Source organism: Camellia sinensis, chromosome 4 (genome assembly GCF_055761805.1).
Source record: "Camellia sinensis isolate YWXY chromosome 4, ASM5576180v1, whole genome shotgun sequence".
Classification (NCBI taxonomy): domain Eukaryota; kingdom Viridiplantae; phylum Streptophyta; class Magnoliopsida; order Ericales; family Theaceae; genus Camellia; species Camellia sinensis.
In genome coordinates this window covers 199276429-199298518 of record NC_138964.1, presented here as the reverse complement: position 1 = coordinate 199298518, position 22090 = coordinate 199276429, and positions in this window count along the sequence as shown.

Here is a 22090-nt window from a genome sequence, read left to right as displayed (position 1 = left end):
TTATGCAGTCCCAGATGACCTCTCTTATACAATTTACCTTTGCAGATGATGAACTGAACAGCCATTCTTCTGATTGCCCTTTTATCCTTGGCATTTACCCCCAGTGGATATGCTTCCTTCTCCAAGAAATTCCAAATATCGTAATACCAGGGGTTCTCATCCTGAACCTCATCTATAGCAGCAATTGACTCGTAAGCTGGCACAAATTTCTGGTCGATAATGACTGGACGCATCTGGACTCCAAACGGGATGTCTATCATGGAAGATAGAGTTGCTAGTGAATCTGCGAACCTTTTGTTTTCTCTTAGTAGATGGGTGAAGTTTGGCTTCTCAAACCAAGGAATCAGTAGGTCCAAGGTTTAGTGATACATTATCATATTTTCTTCATTGACTTTCCAGTCTCCTTTTGCTTGAGACACAACAAGATTCGAGTCCCCGATGACGTCCAACCGTTTTGCCCCTAGTTCTAGAGCTGCTTCTAGACCAGCAATGCATGCCTCATATTCTGCTTCGTTGTTCGAGACTTTGAATCGAAGTGCTATCAGTAACACCCCTATCCCATACCCGTAATGGTTGGACGCTCCCTCAAAATACATCGTCCAAAACTTGTCGTCGATATGCAAAATGGCCTCATCTGGGAATAAGTACTCAACGGCTTCACCCCCTTCCACTGGATGATCGGCTAAGAACTCTGCTATTGCTCTTCCCTTGACTAACTTGCGCGTCACATATTTCAGATCGAATTCGGAAAGCAAAAGCAACCAACGAGCCAGCCTACCTGTAAGTGCTGGTTTCTCAAAGAGATATTTTATGGGATCTAGTCGTGAAACCAACATTACGGAGTGAGCTAACAGGTAGTGCCGCAGCTTCCTGATGGCCCATACCAAAGCTAAGCAAGCCTTCTCCAACGGTGTGTAGCGAATCTCATACTCTAGCATTTTCATGCTCAGATAGTAGATGGCTCTCTCCACCTTGTCCTCTGATTCTTGCACGAGCATACAACCCATTGTCATCTCAGTTACTGAAAGGTACAATATTAACGGTCTCTCCGGCTCTGGCGGCGGCAACACGGATGGGTTCTGTAAGTATTCCTTGATCTGTTTAAAAGCAGCTTGGCATCAGCCGTCCCATTGGAATCTCTTTCCTTTCTTCAGGAGGCCAAAAAGTGGTTCACAAGTCAAGGTTAATTTTGAGATAAACCGTCTTATGAATTGCACTTTACCCCGAAAGCCTTGCACCTCCTTTTCAGTCCTTGGTGGTGGCATTTCTAGGATGGCCTTGATTTTGGAAGGGTCGACTTCGATACCTCTCTGTGTAATCAGAAACCCTAGCATTTTCCCTGCTGTAACACCGAACGTACACTTCTGAGGATTCAACCGCAACCGGAATTCTCTGATCCTTTGAAAGAACTTTTGTAAGGCGGTGTAGTGGCCCTCTGTTTCTTTGGACTTGACAATCATGTCGTCCACATACACCTCAACCTCTTTGTGGATCATGTCATGCAATATCGTGGTCGCGGCCCGTTGATATGTAGCTCCAGCATTCTTTAGCCCAAATGGCATTACTCTGTTGCAGTAGGTCCCCCACGGGGTGGTGAATGCAGTCTTTTCCTGGTCTTCAGGTGCCATCACTATCTGGTTGTAGCCTGAAAAGCCATCCATGAACGAAAGTAAAGCATGCCCCGCTGTGAAGTCCACTAACTCATCAATATGTGGCAAGGGAAAGTCGCCCTTCGGACTAGCTCTGTTCAAATCCCTGAAATCCATGCATACTCGGATCCTACCATCCTTCTTCGGCACCGGAACGATGTTGGCCAACCAAGTTGGGTATTCGGATACCAATAGGAAACTTGCGTCCATCTGCTTGGTGACCTCTTCCTTAATCTTGAGAGCCCAATCCGGGCGGATCCTTCTGGGTTTTTGCTTAATGGGTCGGGCCTCGGGGTCAAGAGGGATCCGATGCTGTACAATCTCAGGATCGATTCCAGGCATGTCTTCGTAGGACCACTCGAAAACATCTTTGAAATCTTTTAATAAAACGACTAAGCGCTCGCGTTCCTCTGAAGACAATGTGGACCCAATCTAGACCAGCCGCGGGTCCTCGTCAGTACCAATATTTACAGTAGTGATTTCGTCCATTAAGGGTTTAACAAATCTTTCCTGATCTTGTTCAATTAAACGTTGCAAAATCGGAGGAATTTCTTCCTTGTCGTTTTCATCAAAATTTTGAAAGTCTGAGTTAATGCAATAAATCAAGGGCACAAAAAAGTAATCAGAAACCATAGCCACATCATTCTCATTAAGCACATCCAAATCGTTCGATTCTTCGGTTACAACAGACTCAAAAGAGAAAGAAAGAGACAACCTGGACAAGACTGTGGTATCCGGGTTATCACCCCCTGGAATACCGGACTCAGACTAAGTCAAGCTGGAACCTGATTCTGACTCAACAGACTCGGTGGATCAAATTTCGACTCACTACCTGACTCGGTGCTGCTTGATAAAAATCCCTCTTCATACTGCCAAGTGAGAGAGGGTGCGATAGATGCATCCAAAATGTTTGCTGGTAGGCCCGCAACCACTTCATTCCTGATCACGCATACCGAGAAGTTATCCCCCAAGCACTTCTGCTCGATCGGAGGATCTGAAAGTAGACACACCAGCGCTACCCCCATTTCACTTTCGGCGTCCTCAAACTCCACTTTCTTGCTCTGCTCAACCTCGGCTAATGGTTCTGTCTGCTCTTCGGCAACATCATCCCCAGATAACTGCAGATCAAAGAAGATCTCAAAACCTGGTACATGCTATCTCTCCGCGTTCAACCACGGCTCTAGGAAGCCACAAAACAGAAAGTCCTTCCCCTCTCGGACGAAGCGTCCGTTTAGGGTACCCTGAATGGGCCGGTGCATTAAGTCAAAAGGCTTTCCTGCCTTCTTTGCTCTGGCTCTCCCAGCCATCTCCTTACCCTTCCTTATCCAGTCCTCCTTGGTGGGCATATAACCCAAGCCAAAGGTATGTGGGTTGTGTGGCACCTCGGCCAATGCTGCGATGCCCTTCCGGCCGCTCTTTCCCAATCCCATCCCGGGGATGTGTTGAAGCTTGTTCATGAGGTATACTGATTGAGCACTGATATACACCCCCTCATTAATAGCCACAATGTTCTGCACGACCCGAGCCTCAGCCAGAGTGAAACCGGATAAGAACACATCCTCCATACCGTGCTTGATTTCCAGGACTGGTGTAGACACCTCTGGTGGTGGACGAATCGATGAATTCCCAAAAACAATGGCTACTCCCTTCCCATTGGGGTGTTTCACCATCTGATACAAGGTGGATGAAACTGCCTTCACCTAGTGCAACCACGGTCGCCCCAAAAGTAGATTGAAGGTCGCAGGAACTTCTAAGACGTGAAAGTCTACCTCATGCTATCCCGGCCCAACCTTGGTCTGAATTCTTGCTGTCCCCATTACTTCTCTGCTTGTGTTGTCGTATGCCCGAATCACCTTGGCTGTCGGCACAAAATTTGCGGTCTTTAAACCGATTGCATATGCAGTCCTTGCTGGGCACACATTGATGGCAGACCCTGTGTCGACAAGCACCACGGGGATCCATTTGTTTCTGCATTCCACAGAAATGTAGAGTGGCTTGTTATGGTTCGCACCCTCAGGTGGCAATTCTTTGTCGGAGAAAGTCAACATCGGGGTAGCCCCTCCCGGAAAAACTAAGCCCACCAGCTGCTCAGGCGTGGTGTCTATTGAGAGTTTGGCCTTGTCAATGCCCTCGCAATGCCATAAGCAGTCCCCAGATGGAGATGTCTGCCTGTATCTTTTTCAACTGCTTCAGTACAACCTCTTCTTCGAGTTGGTTCTCTTTTTGCTTCTCCGCCTCCTTATCTTTCCTAGATGCCTCTGGCTGGTCTAGGTGCGGGGGCTTGAAATACCACCCGCTCCTGGTCATATGATCGACTTCGCCGATATACCAGGTATCATCTGGCTGATTGCTTCCCCAATCCTCATCCGTGTGGGCAAGACATAGATCATCGTCCTCCCACCACATGCCATCGGCGGCCAACAGACACCTGTCCGGCTCCGGTACAATTATACCCACAGTACTTTCCGTCCACATGCTCGCAGCGTTCTCTATACCTGTGCAAACGGCATTTTCAGTTCCTACGAGGACTTTAGCTTTCTTGATTCTCTCATAATCCTCAAACCTTTATTGTTCCAACTGCGTCAGTACAGCTGGCTGTTCAACAATTCCTGCATTCACAATGCCCAAGTCTTGAGCGAAATTCTTAGCACCGGCGCTCTCTGGCGATACATTCTGATTTCTGGCCCTTCCGGCCACAATTGATGTTCTTGCCCCTGCCAGGCCCTGTTCTAGTTGGAACTCTTCCACAGTATCCAGTTGATCATCCAGCCACCTAGTAACCTCCATTGATTCCTCAAAATCAAACCAGTTGACTGTCGTGGCCCCTGGATCTTGGTCGCTGAAAAACTGGAGGTTGGCAAAGTCCTCTTCCACAGCCGCCAAACCATCTGTCCTCTGCTCAAATCCATCCCCTTGGATCACACACAGCTCTGCCCTCTCTGGCAATTCTACATTTGGCTCAAACTGGCCTGCTGACATGATGTAATCACTCGGATCGTAAGCTTCCCCAGCGAAACTCCCAGACTGCTTAAACCCTAATTCAACAATTCCACCCTCCTCTGAAATCTCCCCCGTTCAGTCTTCGACAGTCACCACCATTGGCTTAGGTTGGGTTCTGGAGATGTCCAACATGCACAAAAGGTTAGTGCAGTCAGGAAGGAGCACCTCCGGCTGGGGTAGGTGGGACGGGGTGATATATAGGCTAGGATCGTAAAACACGACCCCGGTCTGGATTAAGTTGATACGTTTGGGGGGTGGAGCTCGGTTATGTGGTGGGAGAGGGTTTGTTGTGACATTGGGTTTTTCGGGAGGCACAATCACCTACTTGTCAACGAGATCTTGAATCTCATGACGCAATCTAAAACATTGGTCAGTATCGTGACCATGTTGTTGGTGATATGCGCAGTATTTTGCTGGGTTATGATAGGGAGGGAGTGGATTCGATAATGGCCTCGGCTCCTGGGGCTTTAAGTGCCCTTTCCTGATTAATGCCCCTAGAGCCTTGGACAGGGGCATATATAATGGGGTGAAGGTTCTTTGGCCTCGAGGTTGGTATTTAGTAGTTTGTGTGTTTCTTCCGGACGCACCGGAGAAAGGTGTAGCTGCCATGGGTCTTGGTGGGGGAATGGTGGTGACCATGCTTACTTCTGAAGCTCTAGAATTTGCGACATTGCTGGTGCCCGTGTTGTTGTTGCAGTTGAAGGTTCTTCTAGGTTGCTCTCTGTCTTGGTCAATCAGACCCTGTTTCATAGCATCTTCGATCTGTACTCCCATCTCATGCAAATCAGAAAAGGTAGGGAAGGGGAGCATGATCATTTTCTCCATCAGTTTGGGTTGGAGATTGCGCACAATCATCCGAATTTGATCTTTGTCAGTAGGCCTTAGGGTCATCATTGAAGCCTTTGCCCACCACCGAGTTACGAAATCCGAGAAGCTCTCCTTAGGCTCCTGCCTTGTTGTTTCAAGATCACGGGTCATAATCTCGATTTCAGTGGCTAAGAGGCCAAACCATGGCCAATGCCAGTGCTCTAATGCATAGCCCTAATCATGAAGAGATGAAGCATGCATAGGGGGAAGATGACCCCAAACAGAAAAGAGACCTGAACCAAACATGAAGAGGAGATTAAAAGATGATCTTTTTTAGTTTATGACAAATCTCGAAAATGTTCACAAGTAAGGCTAAAATATGAAGCAAAAAAATCCCTAAAAGAGAGATAGTGGGTAAGGGGAAGTAGATGACCTCAAACAGCAAAGTGCCCTTAAACAAAGTTGAAGAGGAGCTCAAAATAAGACACTTTACAGTTTAGGTTGAGGCCCAAAAATGCTTGTAAGTAAGGCTAATCAATCGAGCAAAAAAATGCAAGTTTAAGGGAAATAGGTGCTTACCCTTGAAGAGCAACAAAGCTGGAGCTTTTGGACCAAGTTGGTGAACCTTCAACCCTTGCAAATCAGACCCAAAGTGCTGGAATGGATGGAGGAGGTGTGGTGCTAAGGGTTGTAATGCAAATGGTCCAAGAAAACTAGGGTTTGGAGGGTCAAGTGTAGAGATATAGAGAGAGAGAGAGAGAGAGAGAGAGTTGTTCGCCTTCAAAGTTGTTCAGCCCCTTTGAATGGAAAACAAGCGCTCCAAAATATCTCAAAGTGGCTTCACATATCCTTCATACACGTGTATGGAGGATGGTCCAATTGCCTCACAGCTGGCACAGCTGTGATGCATTCACAGAGGGCAAAAAGCAATAAGCAGGCCGGCCAGTTCAAGTGGCCGGTCGGCCACTCCCCCTGGTCGGCCGGCCTGGGGTCAAAAGGGTCAAGGAGAAATGCTGGCCGACCGCCCCAGAAAGGTGGCCTCCCAGATGAGTCCAACACAGCTGTATGGTGAAAAACCAGAAAATGTGACCCAGGAGAGAGAAAAACCAGCTTTTTAGCAAGGTTCAGAAGGGTCAAGATGAATTACTGGTCAGCCTACCCATATTGGTGGCCTCCCAGATGAGCACAACACAATGATGGTATGAAAAGCCAAAAATTGTGGCTCAAAAGTGAGAAAAATCGGCTTTAGGAGCGAGAAAAAGAGAACTGGTTTTTCAGGGGAAAAGGTGGCCTCCCACCATACTACCACCTCCCTAGTAATGAAAATATGGTCCCTACCAAAAATGGACCAAGACGGATGCAAGACCTCTCCCTCCCTTCGGGAGGAGAAAAGAGAGAAAACAGGACCTGGTTCGCAACCCGAGGCAAAACACAAAAGAGCCCCGAAGTCCGGAGGCAAGGGTCGCAGCCGAGACTTCGCAACCTCAGAAGGAGCACAATATGCAACATCACCAAGCGCTCAGTTGGTGACGTCTGAGTCTTAAGGTCGGTCAAAAATGGGGTGTCTACACATGGCATGAAAACATCTCAAGTAAAGCATGTTAGAGGCCTCAAGACTCAATGCTAGTGAAGGCACTTGCACAATAGCTATGCAATACAAAGCTCAAAAGGGACAAACAGTCCAAAATTGTCCTAAAACAGCCTTAATGAAGTTTTGAAACATGCTTGAAATGGGCTAAAAAGAGCTAGAATGAGAGGCTAAAACAATAGCACATGTTAGGTAATTTAGCACAATTGCACTACAAGCATGCAAGCAAAGCTCGAGTGATCAAACCAGCTCAAAACAGAGTTAAAGCATGCTAAATCAGAGCCAAAAACATGCTGGAGTTGAGCTAACACAAGATAGAATGATAGGCTAAATCATCAAGTGTGCTAGGCTAGTAAAGTAACAACAAGTGACTTAACCAGCCCAAAACAGAGTTATGATAGGTCAAAATAAAGCCAAGAACATGCTTGAACTAAGCCACAAAGAGGTAGAAACACATGCTCACATGTTAGGCCATCAACACATGCTCACATGTTAGGCCATCAACACAAGCAAACAAGACACAAGGAGGGGAGGCCAACCCCTCATATTTTGGACCTCAAAACATGGTTTTTGTTATTGAAAAATCTCTGAGTTTCAGTGGTAAAAAGGCCAAAAAAATTTGTTTTAGAAAGCTTTGAAAGATGGCACAAAAGCTTAACAAGCAAAGAGACAAGAGGGGTGGACCACCCTCAAACTCAAAAGGGGCTTAAACCACTATTTTTAAGACTGAAAAACAGAGTTTTCTTCAGTTCAAAACCAAGCCAAAAACAGTTTGTAAAGCTGGTAAAAACAAGTATCGAAACAAGCTTAATGGGTGAGTCTTATACCTCTTGAAGGGAAGACAACACTTAAGCAACAAAACCAAGCCAAATGACCGTCAAGAGCTCCAAGGAAGCTCCAAGAGAGTTTCAAGCAACCTCATCCCAAAGTTGAACCACTTTCATCAAGGATGAATAAGCTAAAGTTTGATATATGCAAGCCTCCAAGCACAAATGCTCAAGAGAGAGAGGAATCTAGAGAGAGGAGTGTACAGAGAGTGGCTCCCAAACCTTTTGCTGAAATATTCTAACCTTTACCATGAGAGATTTGGCTTCAATATATAGCAATATAAGAGCCTTAGGTCGAAAATATCTCAAGAGAGACAGCTGGAGCAAAAATATCTGCCAAAAACTGCTTTCTGGCATCAATGGCCGGCGCATGTTCATTGTTGGCCGGCACTTGATCATCGTTGGCTGGCATGGAACACTCTTGGATGGCAGGGGGGCCGGCATTGGCCATTCATGGCCGGCACATGGCCAAAAAAACCCATTTATGGTTAGAAACTTCCACCTCTGATTGGACAGAAAAATCTGCTTTTTGGGCCCAACTTCAAATGGACATAACTCCTTCATTTGAACTCATTTGCAGGTCATTTGTTATTCTAAAATGTAGCCCTGGAAGTCTTCTTTCCAATGGTGGCAGCCTCACATCAAAATTCCAATTGTGCAAAAAGTTATTTCTATTTGAGTGAAAACTGCTCAGTTTCGATCCTACCCGGATTCATGCCGAACTTCTTCAACTTGTTTTCTTCTCTCCTCTCCTCTCCTCTTTTCTTCAACCTCAAACCCCTAAACAAGGTGTTTTTGAAAGATTTTTCAAAAGAGTTCATGTCTCCTTCATTCATTTCCACTTTGTCCTTGCTCGGTTTACCGAAAAGCGCAACATTTAACGAAATGCAAGCCTTGAAACATCGTAGGAACTTTTTGAAAAAAATATTTTGACAGAGAGGGTTTTAAGATCTAAAATCTTTTAGTCAAAATAATTTAGGTCCAAAAGGGGTATGAACTTGGGATTTGACTCTCTCATTGCCGAAGAAATAGAACCCTTGCACTGCACAACTTTCACCACCAAGTAAATGATCAGTAGCGCCCAAGTCTTAAGGGCGGTTAAAAATGGAATGTCTACAGTTGCCCCTCATTGACAGAGCTCAGAGTCATGAAATGACGTGAGTGACTGTCAAAGCCCAGATACGACCCATTTTTGACAAGGCCAAAGACTTAGACAAACAAACAAACTGTAAATGTAGAAACAGATAAATAAATGGTTGTGTCTGCAGGTTGCCTACGTATCCCTTTGCAACGAATCAAACCAGCGTAGTTCAAGGGCAGGATGCAAAATGATACACAATATAACAATGCAAACGATATGCAATGCAATGCAATAATATGATCAAACCACGAGTAGTGCAAAACCACACGAATATCATAAAGGGATGGAGATGCAAAATCAACCTACGTTTAAGATAGAAAAGGTGTCGAACCCTCAAACTACAATTCTCTTAGTTGGATAGGTGTATGCACATGTAGAACTATGTGTTTCGTAGAAAGAATACAAGTAATTGGGTGGGATGATATAAGTGAGGAATGATCTGCTGAGGAAAGATAACGATCCTAAATGCTAAATGCAATAAAACAAAGTACAATGCAATGGATGCAATGAATGAAGTGAATAAGGTGCGCGGCCAAAAAACATCTTGCCCAGAAAAGGTATGGACACAACATAGACCATGCCTAACACAGAAAAGGTGCCGACATCCTCAGACCACAATTTTCTTAGTGGAATAGGCGCGTACACATGCAGAGCTATGCTTCAACGAAGGAAATGTATGAGCACATGCCAGACTAAGCTTCACATGGGAAGGATGCAAGCAATTGTAGACCGCCCGAACTCCGCTACGCGTGCGAGGGCGCGAATTGTAGTTCTAGCTACTATAGTTCGGACTCCTATCACGATTCTGAATCTAATCTCATAAAGTGCAATGTAAGACTGATAAATCACCAAAGAGTCCAAATTCGGCAAATCGTTTTGGAAAATCAATTTTAATCAAAAAGCGCCAAACATGGACTGCTTTGCCAGATTTCAGAGTCGCCACCTAAATTTTTTGTTTTGGGGAAATTTAGGAAACCCTGACTTGTGCCTAAGGCCACGTGTCCGTCATCACCAAAGTTGCCTCGGCTCGGGAACTTGGATACGAGAGGGGAAGGTCCTGAAATGAGCACCCCCGCTCACCCGATCAAAGATTGACCTCTACTAACATGATATGTTGTTTTTGAAAGCACATGTGTTCTTATTCCTGTTCATTAGCTAGCTTACTATGTGATGCTAACAGCATACAAGAATAGACTCAATCGCTCGAGTTGGAACAAAATATCTCATGTTCGTTTGTTTGAAAACGATTTGAAAGTGCTACTCGCAAGTAGGCTAAGTCACAGATTCGCCACCCTCAAGTGGCCTTAAAACATGATGATTTGCCACTTCAAGTGGGCTTAAAACTCACATTTTGATGAATTGTTCCAATTCAAGCAATGAAGCCTTCATCCATAGGCATTCATGCAGTTATAGCAGTTAAGCACATAGCCTCATGGCAAACATGCTAAACATGACAACACTTACACGCAGGCAATATGCTAAAGTGTAAACACTCATAGTGTACTCCAAGCCAAAACAGAAGCTAGTTAGTAATCAATGCATGATCCTAGCTATGTTAAAAATGCCTAATGCAACACATGCAAAAATACAACTAAAGTAGGCTCGGCTATTCTAGGATGGCATATAGATATAACACTTGATAACATGCTTTGAAACACGTATTCAAGAAAGTGTATTGAAATACAATGCAGTTTGAATGATGCGCCGAGCCCGGTGCGTGCAATACGAATGAATGATGCACGCATGCAAAGCATAAGTATGCTAATTGAAACATGCCATAAAACTAACCATCAAAAGCTGATAAGTAAAAGAGAGAAAGAAACGGGGTTGGAAGACATGCAGCACACACACGCACACTTATTACAACATTTGCCCTCTCGACGGAGGGTCCAAATAAATCAACTAACTAGCTACGCTAAGCTAATTAATTACAAACCGAATTGAAACTAGTTATACTAAGCTAATTAGAATATTACAAAGATGAAATAAATTAGCTAAATACATTAACTAATTAATTACAAAATCAGCAAATTAACTAGCTAAACAAAGCAGTTAAAATGGCCTCAGTGCGAGAAGTGCACGCATGCTCGATTGACTTCGCTTGGAAATCGACTACTGTGCCTCATGATGCCTCTGTCTGCACTCTTTTGGAACTCTGAAAATTGTGCCAACTTCCAAGATGCTTCTGATCCACCTTAGGAACATGCTGAGGGGTGGTCGGCCAAGAGGAATGGCCATCGGCCAAAGATAATGGTCATCGGCCACTTTTGATAGCCGATCGGCAGACTTGGTGGCCGGTCGGCAGCCTTGATGGCCGGCCTACCACTACTTCCTGCAATTTCTCTTTTTTGCTGCAACAGAGCACAAACAAAGGCATGGCAGTGTATTTGCGAGGTATGTGTGCATAACCACCCTCCCTATCATTCCTCAAGCTCAAGGGAGTGCGGTACTCAACTCTCAGGCCATCAATCACGCATCTCAATGCATGATGGCCAAAGAAGCCAAGTTTGCACAATTCAATGTCAATGAATGAACAAATGACACAATGAGCCTACACCTCTATCATGCTTGATCAAGAGGGTCGGCGACAAAGAAATGAGATGCGTTTCATCACATCAAGTATGAAATGCCCCTCGTTTCTCGTGTTTGGATTAATGTCCAATCCAAACACAATACAAAGGCCACATGCAAACAACATGCAATGCAAGAACATGCAAACAACATGCTATTCTACCAATGATAGAATGACATGCACAAGATTCTACCATGCAAACAATGCATGCAAGACATGTTCGGATGCCAAGAACACCAAAGCTAGTAAAGAGCATCATACAAGAGGCATGCAATACAATGCTCCATGGACTTAAACCACATATGGATAGACCTAAGAGGCTCCAAAACAGTGGCCAACACACCAAAACTTAAGCACAAAAGGGGCAAGAACACATGCTCCAGTCCGGGCGAATCCTTCGGAGCTTCTGCTTAATAGGTCGGGCCTCTGGGTCAAGAGGGATTCGGTGTTGTATAATCTCAGGATGGATTCCAGGCATGTCTTCGTAGGACCACGCGAAAACATCTTTGAAATCTTTTAATAAAGCGACTAAGCGATCGCGCTCCTCCGAAGACAACGTGGACCCGATCTGGACCAGCCGCGGGTCCTTCTCAGTACCAACATTAATTGTGGTGATTTTATCAACCAACGGTTTTACAAACCTCTCATGCTCTTGATCAAGCAAATATTTCAAAATCGGAGGAATTTCTTCCTCGTCGTTTTCATCAAAATTTTGAAAGTCTTGATTAATGCAATAAATTAAAGGCACAGAAAAGTACTCGGAAGCCACAGTCGTACCATTCTCATTAATAACATCCAGTCCGCCTGATTTCTCTATTACAATAGACTCAAAGGAAAAAGAAAAAGATGACCTGGACAAGACAATGGCCTCTGGGTTATCACCCCCAAGAATACTGGACTCAGACTCAGACGAGCTGGAACCTGATTCCGACTCCACCGACTCAATGGAATCAGATTTCGGCTCACTACCTGACCCGATGCTGCTCGATAAAAAGCCCTCCTCCTATTACCAGACGAGGGAGGGTGCGATGGATGCATCGAGAATGTTTGAAGATGGGCACACAGCCGCTTCATTCCCGATCATGGAAACTGAGAAGTTATCCCCCAATCACTCCAGTACGATCTGAGGATCTGTGAGTAGACATGTCAGTGCTACCCCTATCTCAATTTCTGTGCTCTCGAAATCCTCCTCCTTGCACTGCTCAACCTCAGCTGGTGGGTCTGTCTGCTCTTTGGCAACGTCATCCTCGGACAACTGCAAGTCAAAGAAAATCTCAAACCCCGCCAAGCGCTGCCTCTCTGCATTTAGCCATGGCTCCGGAAAGCTACAGAATGGGAAGTCTTCCCCCTCCCGGACAAAGCGTCCATTCAGGGTCCCCTGGATAGGTCGGTGCATTAACTCATAATGCTTTCCAACTTGTTTGGCTCTGGCTCTTCCGGCCATTTCTCTTCCTTTCCTCACCCAATCCTCTTTGGTAGGCAGATAACCTAAGCTAAAGGTATATGGGTTGTGCGGCACTTCGGCTGATGCTTCGATGCCCTTCCGGCCACTCCGCCCTAATCCCATCCCGGGGATGTGCTGAAGCTTGTTCATAAGGTAGACAGATTGTGCACTGACTTTACAACCCGGGCCTCTGCTAGGGTAAATCCTGACAAAAACACATCCTCCGCCCATGCTTAATCTCCAGAACTGGTGTAGAAACCTCTGGCAGTAGATGTATCGAGGAATTCCCAAAAACGATTGCCACCCCCTTCCTGTGGGGGTACTTCAGCATTTGGTGGAGGGTAAAAGAGATGGCTTTCACCTGGTGCAGCCACGGCCGCCCAAGGAATAGATTGAAGGTGGCCAGGACATCCAAGACATGAAGTCAATATCCTGTTGCCCCAGACCAACCTGAGTTCGAATCTGTATAGTCCCTATCACCTCTCGGCTGGTATTATCATAGGCCCGTATCACCTGGGCAGTAGGCACAAAATCTACGGGCTTCAACCCGATAGCATATGTCGTTCTCGATGGACACACGTTGATAGTAAATCCTGTGTCAACAAGGACCACCGGTATCTATTTCTCTCTACACTTGACAAAGATATAGAGTGGTTTGTTATGATCTGAGCCCTCGGGCGACAGTTCCTTGTCAGTGAAAGTCAGGGTCGGGGAAGCTCCTCCCGGGAAAACCAACCCTACCAACTGCTCAGGAGTTGTATCGATTGAAAGTTTAGCCCTGTCCATGGCTGTAAGGATGGCCTGTCTGTGAACCCTTGAGGCCATAAACAATCCCCAGATAGAGATGTTTGCTTGGATTTTCTTAAGCTGTTTCAGTACAGCCTCCTCATCGAGCAGTTTTTCTTTCTGCCTTTCCGCTTCTTTGTCCTTTCCGGACGCCTCTGGTTGATCCAAGTGTGGGGGCTTGAAGTACCGCCCACTTCTGGTCATATGGTTAACCTCCTCAACATACCAGGTGTCATCTGGTTCATTCTATCCCCAATCTTCGTCAATGTGGGCAAGACGTAAGTCGTCATCTTCCCACCACATCCCATCGGCAACCGACAGACAGCTGTCCGGTTCCGTTGCAACTATTTCGGTGCTCATAGCACATTCTGCCCCCCGTAGGGGCTTTGGCCTTCCTTGCCCCCTTAAGATCTTCAATCGTTTCTCGCTCAAGGTGCTTCAATGCAGCCTCATGTTCAGTATCTTCTGTACTCAAGTTGCTCGAATCCCGAGCAAAAGTCTTAACACTGGTGCTCTTCGGCGATGTCTTCTGATTCTCGGCCATTCCGCCATTGTTGATAGCCCAATTTTTGATTGCCCCTATTTTGGCTGAGATTCTTCAACAACATCTGGCTAGTCACTAAGCCACCTCGTATTCTCTGCTCAAACCAGTTAACAATCACGTCCCCTGGATCCTGTTCATTGAAGAACTGCAGATTTGCAACGTCCTCCTCCAACTCTGCTAGGTCATCTAGCCCCTGATTTGGTCCATCTTTCTGAACCACGCTGATCTCTGCCCCAGTTGGCAAATCTACCCTCGGCTTAACCTGATCTGTTGATGTGATATAACCACTTGGGTTGTACGCAAAGCTTACAGACCCCTCAGGCTCTGAATCATCATTCCCATCTGCCCCCAAAGTCATCCCGATTCTGTCTTCGACAGTTACCACCACCGGTTCAAGTTGGGTTTGGGAGATGCTCAACATGCATAAGTCCGTGCTGTCTGGAATGAACACCTCAGGCTTGGGTAGGTGGGAGGGTGTGACATATATGCTTGGGTCATATGGAATGGCCGTTGACTGGATGAAGTTTACCTGCCTAGGGGAAGGGTTTTGATTATGTGGGGGGAGAGGATTGGTGGTGACATTCAGCTTTTGTGGTGGTGCAATTACCTTGTTGTCAATGAGATCCTGGATCTCATGACGCAGCCTGAAGCACTGGTCGGTGTCATGGCTGTGCTATTGATGGAAGGCACAGTATTTAGTCGAGTCATGCTTTGGAGGGAGAGGATTGGGTAGAGGCCGTTGTTCTAACGGTTTTAGATGTCCCTTCTTAAGTAGGACTCCCAGAGCTTTGGAAAAAGGCATATACAGCGGGGTGAAAACCCTCTTGCCTCGGGGTGGATAATTCGGAGTTTGGGGGTTTGAAGTGGAATTACCAGCAAAGGGATTGGCTATTTTTGGGATGGTGGTAGTGACCATGCCCACATCGGAAGTTCTGGCAGCTGCAGCACTACTCGTGGTTGCATTCGAACTGCGAGTAAATGCCCTCTTGGGCTGCTCTCTCTCATGGTCAATCAGACCCTGCTTCATAGCATCCTCAATCTATACCCCAATCTCGTGCAAATCCGCAAAGGTGGGAAGGGGTAAGACGATCATTTTTTGCATCATCTTAGGTTGGAGGTTGCACACAACCATCCGTATCTGATCCTTGTCGACCAGCCTGATGGTCATCATAGAAGCTTTGGCCCTCCAACGGGTTACAAAGTCAGAGGAGCCCTTTTTCGGCTCCTGTCTGGTTGTCTCAAGATCACGAGTTATGATCTCGATCTGCGTGTTGTAGGAGTATTGAGCTATAAAGGCCTTAGCCATCTCCTCCCAGCTTCTCTTAACAGAGTCCTCCAGTTTTGAGAACCAAATAGTCGCAACACCCGACAGGGTCCGGCCAAAGAGAGAAAGCTTTTGTAATCTGGAGAGGCCCATTGGCCGTAGGATATCTAAGAACAACCGCAGGTGCACCATGGGATCCCTAGAACCGTCAAAACGGTCTATACGCGGCATCTTGAACCGGCCTAGCAAAGTCACTGCCGAATTAGTGTATCCATCCTCTATGTTCGGAATGGAATTAACGCCTTGAGCTTTTTTGAGCAACTTTTCTAACTTGCTCACTTTCAGCGCTGTTGGATCCACCTCAAACTCAAACGGTGTGTCCTCTTGATTAGTCAGTGCTTTGGACAGCTGAGGTAGGATTGGGGGTGGAACTAGCCCCGTTGGGACGTCCGTATTTTCCTGGACGTTTGCAGTCTCCCCGAGTGTTGGAACTCTAGGTGGGGGTGGATGCGAAGTAGATGCTCCGGCTTGCTGCGGTTGTTACTGTTGCTGAAGCCTGGCAATCATTTAGGTTTGTTGAGCTACAACCTCTGCCTGACGCGCAACAAACTCTGCTTGGCAGGTAGCATCCCGCTGCGTGGCTTGCATAGTCTCTTGGAGCTGTTGCATCATGTCCTCCATGCTTGCCATAGGGCACTGATCTAACTGAACAGGTATATCTCTCTTTGCAGTAGAAACGGAAACTTCAGCCCGACTACTCACAGGCGGGGTAGATAAGGACCACTGATCTGGTAACCGCTGTACTGATGAACTGCGCTTAACTGACCTCTGTCTAGTAACCGGGGGTAATGAAAGGAACACTGATTGTCCGTCTATCATATCCTCGGATCGATGAAGTCTTCGACCTCTGATCCAAAGTGCTTGGGGAATATCTGCCTGGTCGGAAGCAATGTGTAATACCCCTGTTCCGTAATATGCTAATTGGTCCTTAAATTGAATGTGATTATGTGTTTACCATGATTTTATGTGCCATTATGTGAATATAGGTGATTTTGAAAGTTTTATCTGTTTACCGTAGGAATATCTGTTTGAATAATCAGCTTTGGAAATTAAATTGGAGGCCTTACCGGCCACAGAACCCGAAATTGATTTCGGATTTGTGATTGGCATAATTTTTGGAGCCTACGGTGAAATTTAATTGAAAATTGATTCTGGTCAATTTAAACTGATTAGAATGATAAATTAAGTACCCCAATATTTTATATTATTATATTGACTTAGTGGGGCTTGTTGTATATGAGCACTACTCAATTAAACTCCCTCTCTAATTCTCACTTGGCTGATATACACTCTAAGGAGAGGAGAGGGCCGGCCATTAGAGAGAGAGAAGAGAGAGAAATCTGTGTTTGATCTTGAGGGCTTGGAATCTTGAAGTCCAACTCAAATTGGACCATAGATTGAAGAATTGGACTTCTAGGTAAGCCATTGACTCTTGAAATTATGAATTGAACTTGTAATCAGGTGAGTTCAAGAGTTGTTTGTGATCAAGAGCTTGTAATAAGTTGATTTTTGTTGAGTTTGAAGTCTTAGAACTCATGCATGTAAGAAATTACTTTGAATTTGCATGTTTGAGCTTGAAACACATGATTTATGTAGAGTTTTGGTTAAAGCTCATGTTGTAACCACCATTTGTACCATCTAAGTTGAGAATGATGAGCATCTCCCACATGCATGTACAAATCATGGGAGTATAAGTCTTGAATGTTTGAATTTGAGTATGTTGTAGATGGGTTTGAGATATTTTGGGACATGCATGTAGATAAATCATGAAATTGAGCTTCCTGATGTTGTAATCTTGTATTAGTAGCATGTTAGCATGTGTAAATGTGTAATTTGAGCCATTGCATGCAAGTATTGTAGCTGGAAAACCGATTTGGAGCTCAAGAACACACTCTGGGAAACCCAGGATTTCGATGTCCGCTCGAGCGGGGTAATGGCCGCTCGAGCGGGAAAATCGTGCTCCCAGCACTTTTGCAGAGTTGGATGTCCACTCGAGCGGGATACCTCACGCTCAAGCGTGGAGTTTTGTAGACGGGCCTTCAGTTCGAGCGCTCTATTCCACGCTCGAGTGCATTTTTCATGCAACCAGTACTTTTGCAGGCCTTAAGGGTCCGCTCGAGCGGGTAAGTACACGCTCGAGCGGGGACCCTAATTTCTGGAATTTTGCTCATGCGTTCTGTGTTTCGTTTTCCGTTCTCTTTCACTTGTAATCACTCTTAGGCATGTGTTAAGCATTATAAATGAGTTAATGAGATAAGAATAAAGCCTAAAGAGGAATATGTGAATTGAGGAACGGATTGAATTGTTAATGACCATTTTGTGTGCAGGGAATGTGTAGGGTCAAGCTCCAGGGCGAATCCATAAGCCGATCACTGTGAGTAATATAAATATTCGAAAGCTTGTCAATGTCCCTTAAACTTTATGAGTTGTTAATTGGGATTGTGGACAAAAGTCTGACAGGAATGAATGGATGGACCAAAGGTCGTTTTGATATAAATGAATGGACCAAAGGTCGTCCTGATGTGAATGAATGGACCGAAGGTCATTTTGATATAAATGAATGGACCAAAGGTCGTCCTGATGTAAATGAATGGACCAAAGGTCATTTTGACACATGTGAGTGGGCCGAAGGCCGTTTTGACATGAATGAGTAGGCCAAAGGCCGTTTTGACATGAAGGAGTAGGCCGAAGGTCGTTTTGACATGAACGAGTAGGCCGAAGGTCGTTTTGACATGAACGAGTAGGCCGAAGGTCGTTTTGACATGAACGAGTAGGCCGAAGGTCGTTTTGACATAAATGAATGGGCCGAAGGCCGTTTCGACATAAGTGAATGGGCCGAAGGCCGTTTTGCCGTGAATAGGAGTATGAGTTGGGCCCAAGGCCGTTTGGAACATGTTGTTCTACATTGTTATGTAATTTCTGCATTTGATATTATTCACTGGGCTATCGCTCACGCTCATTCATGTGTTTGTAGGTGAGCCAAGGGAAGTCCAAACCTAGCCCCAGTGAAGTCCGCTAGGAAAAATCTGAGTTTTGAGGAAGTCAGCCTTGCGTCTCACTCTTGAGACCTGCCCTTGCCTTTTTGCTATGTAATTATGTTTTGTCTTGCTGGCAAGGACTTTATGTATATCTGTAAATAGTCTGTCATAGGTTGACTCGTTTTGGTTGATCCTGTCTGTAATGGATTTTGTGAAACTGTACTTTTGATGTGGGTTATTAACGTATCTGAGTATGGTTTGTTTGATGTGCATATAAGCACGGCTCAATGGACAAAGTTTTTATTTATTGCTTCCGTTTGGCCCCTTTACTCTGACAGGTTATGTCTGTTTTGGTTTGAGGCCGTAGGTAATCTCAGGATTACTGGCCGGTTATGTCCTTAACCCATAGGGGCGGGTTCGGGTCGTGACAGAGTGGTATCAGAGCACGAGTTAATAACTCACACACTTGTCCAAATAGAGCAATAAGCGTCTAGATAAGATCTAGGATGCATTCATGTGATAAATACGAGTTTGGAAGCGTTGGTTATATGCTTAAATGTTTTGTTAGGAATAATTATATGTGTAAGTTGTGAACTACTTGCATTGCAAATTATCTGGAAATACGTGCTCCTTAGTGTATGCGTACTTGTGTACCTTTTGTATGAAATATAATGCAAGTTTAATCAGATGGTGAGGACCAGAGGTGATGAGTTAGAGGAATCTTCTACTGCCAGACTAGACAGAATGGAAAAACTGATCCAAGAAATGGCAGAAGCTTTGAGACAGCAACAGGAGTGGCAACAACAGTGGCAGCAACCACACTCGCCACCTCCACCTCCGGTACCACCCGTGCCAGATGATCAAAATGATGACCGGATAATAGCTCTCACCAAGGAATTCAAGAAAATGAAACCACCACAGTTCCATGGCGGACTAGACCCTTTGAAAGCTGAGGCTTGGGTTCTTGGGATCGAAAAACTGTTTGAGGTGTTTCCGTGCTCGGATACACAGAAAGTGCTTCTAGCCACCTTTATGCTAGAAGATGAAGCGAGAAGATGGTGGATGTTGATGAGGGAAAACCACAGAGATGTGGATTGGGCGAAATTTTTGGAAATCTTCTATGACAAGTACTTCCCGCAGTGCGTCCGGGACAGGAAAGTGGCAGAGTTCATGGAACTCAAGCAAGACAGCATGACTGTAGCTGAGTATGAGGCCAAATTTACTGAATTGGCCAGGTTTGCACCACACGTAATTGATACTGATTATAAGAAGGCAAGGCATTTTGAAGGAGGGCTCCGAAGTGACATCCTAGAGCAGGTGAATGTCCTGAAGTTGGAGACCTACATCGGGGTGCTTGACCGGGCCATCATATCAGAGGCTAACATAGCTAGACAAGCTAAGCCAACAACAGAATGGAAAGGCAACAAAAGACAAGGCTTCTTTCCGAAGAAGAAATTTTTGAAAAAGCAAAATACGGGCTCCTCCACTACTTCAAGTTCTTCCCGAGACACAGCTCCCATGTGCAACATTTGTAGCAAAAGGCACCGTGGAGTCTGTTACCGTGCATCGGGAGCCTGTTTCAAGTGTGGAAAACAAGGGCACATAGCCCGAGAGTACAATCAGAATGGTGGGAAACTGGCAGCTAGTTCAACTGCATCGGTTCCAAAGCTGGGAAATGCTGTGAGATCCGCTATTACCGGGGACACAGTGAGACAGGGGAGAGTTTTTGCGCTTGTTCCGGGTGACACATGGAACGCCAATGCCGTTGTCTCAGGTACTATCTCAATATGTAATCAAGATGCTTTTGTGTTAATTGATTCTGGATCAACGCACTCATTTGTGACATATGCATTTGCATCTAGACTGAAAAGACCCCTAGAACTGTTGCCATATTTGTTGTGTGTGTCTGCTCCATCGGGGGAATCTGTGTTATGTGACTATATATATCGGTTTTGTGACATGCATATTGAGGATGCTACCCTATATGTAGATTTGTTGCCCTTAAACTTTAGACACTTCGATGTAATTTTGGGCATGGATTGGTTGACCAAATATTGTGCCACTATAGATTGTGTGACAAAGAGGGTTGTGTTTAAACCACCAGAACAGAAAGAAATTGTGTTTGTGGGAAACGGGGTAGTGCCTCCACCATATTTGATATCTGCAATGAAAGCATGTAAATTGATCAGGAAGGGGTGCCAGGGTTATTTGTGTTATGTATTGACTGAACAATCAGTGAATGTTGAATTGAATGATATTCCCATTGTTAGAGAGTTCCCAGATGTGTTTCCAAATGAATTACTAGGGGAATTGGTAGACAGGGAGATAGAGTTTACTATTGAGACCGTGCCAGGCACCCAGCCTATTTCTAAAACTCCCTACAGAATGGCTACTGCCGAAATGAAAGAATTGAAGGAACAGCTGCAAGACCTTCTTGATAAAGGGTTTATCCGGCCTAGCACTTCGCCTTGGGGTGAACCAGTGTTATTTGTAAAGAAGAAGGATGGTACTTTGTGCCTGTATATTGATTACCGGGAATTGAACAAGGTAACGATAAAGAATAAATATCCCTTACCCCGTATTGATGACTTATTTGACCAGTTGCAGGGATCACAGGTGTTTTCTAAGATTGATTTGAGATCCGGGATCATCAGCTGAAGGTTAAGGCAGAAGATGTTGAGAAAACCGCATTCAGAACGAGGTATGGTCATTTTGAGTTTCTGGTTATGCCATTTGGAGTGACTAATGCTCCGGCAGCATTTATGGACTTAATGAATAGAATTTTTAAAACCTACCTTGATGAGTTTGTTGTTGTCTTCATCGATGATATTTTGATATACTCTAAAGATAGACTTGAACACGAACATCATTTGAGGACTGTTTTACAAATACTTCGGGAAAGGAAACTATTTGCTAAGTTAAAGAAATGTGAGTTTTGGTTGGATGAGGTTATTTTCTTAGGGCACGTGATCAACAAGGAAGGAATCTCAGTGGACCTGCAGAAAATAGAAGCAATTGTGAATTGGCCTACACCAACTAATGTGACAGAAGTTCGCAGTTTCATGGGCTTAGCTGGGTACTACAGAAGGTTTGTAAAAGACTTTTTGAAATTAGCTGTGCCTCTTACCCAATTGACACGTAAGGGACAACCATTTGAGTGGAATAGTGAAAGAGAATCAGCCTTTCATGAATTGAAGACAAGATTGACCACTGCACCAATTCTGACACTACCTTCAGGTACGGAAAATTTCGTGATTTTCAGTGACGCATCTTATAAGGGTTTGGGTTGTGTGTTAATGCAGAACGGAAAGGTTATTGCTTACGCCTCCTGACAGTTGAGGCCACATGAGAAGAACTATCCAACACATGACTTAGAATTGGCCGCAGTTGTTTTTGCCTTGAAAATCTGGCGGCATTATTTGTATGGGGC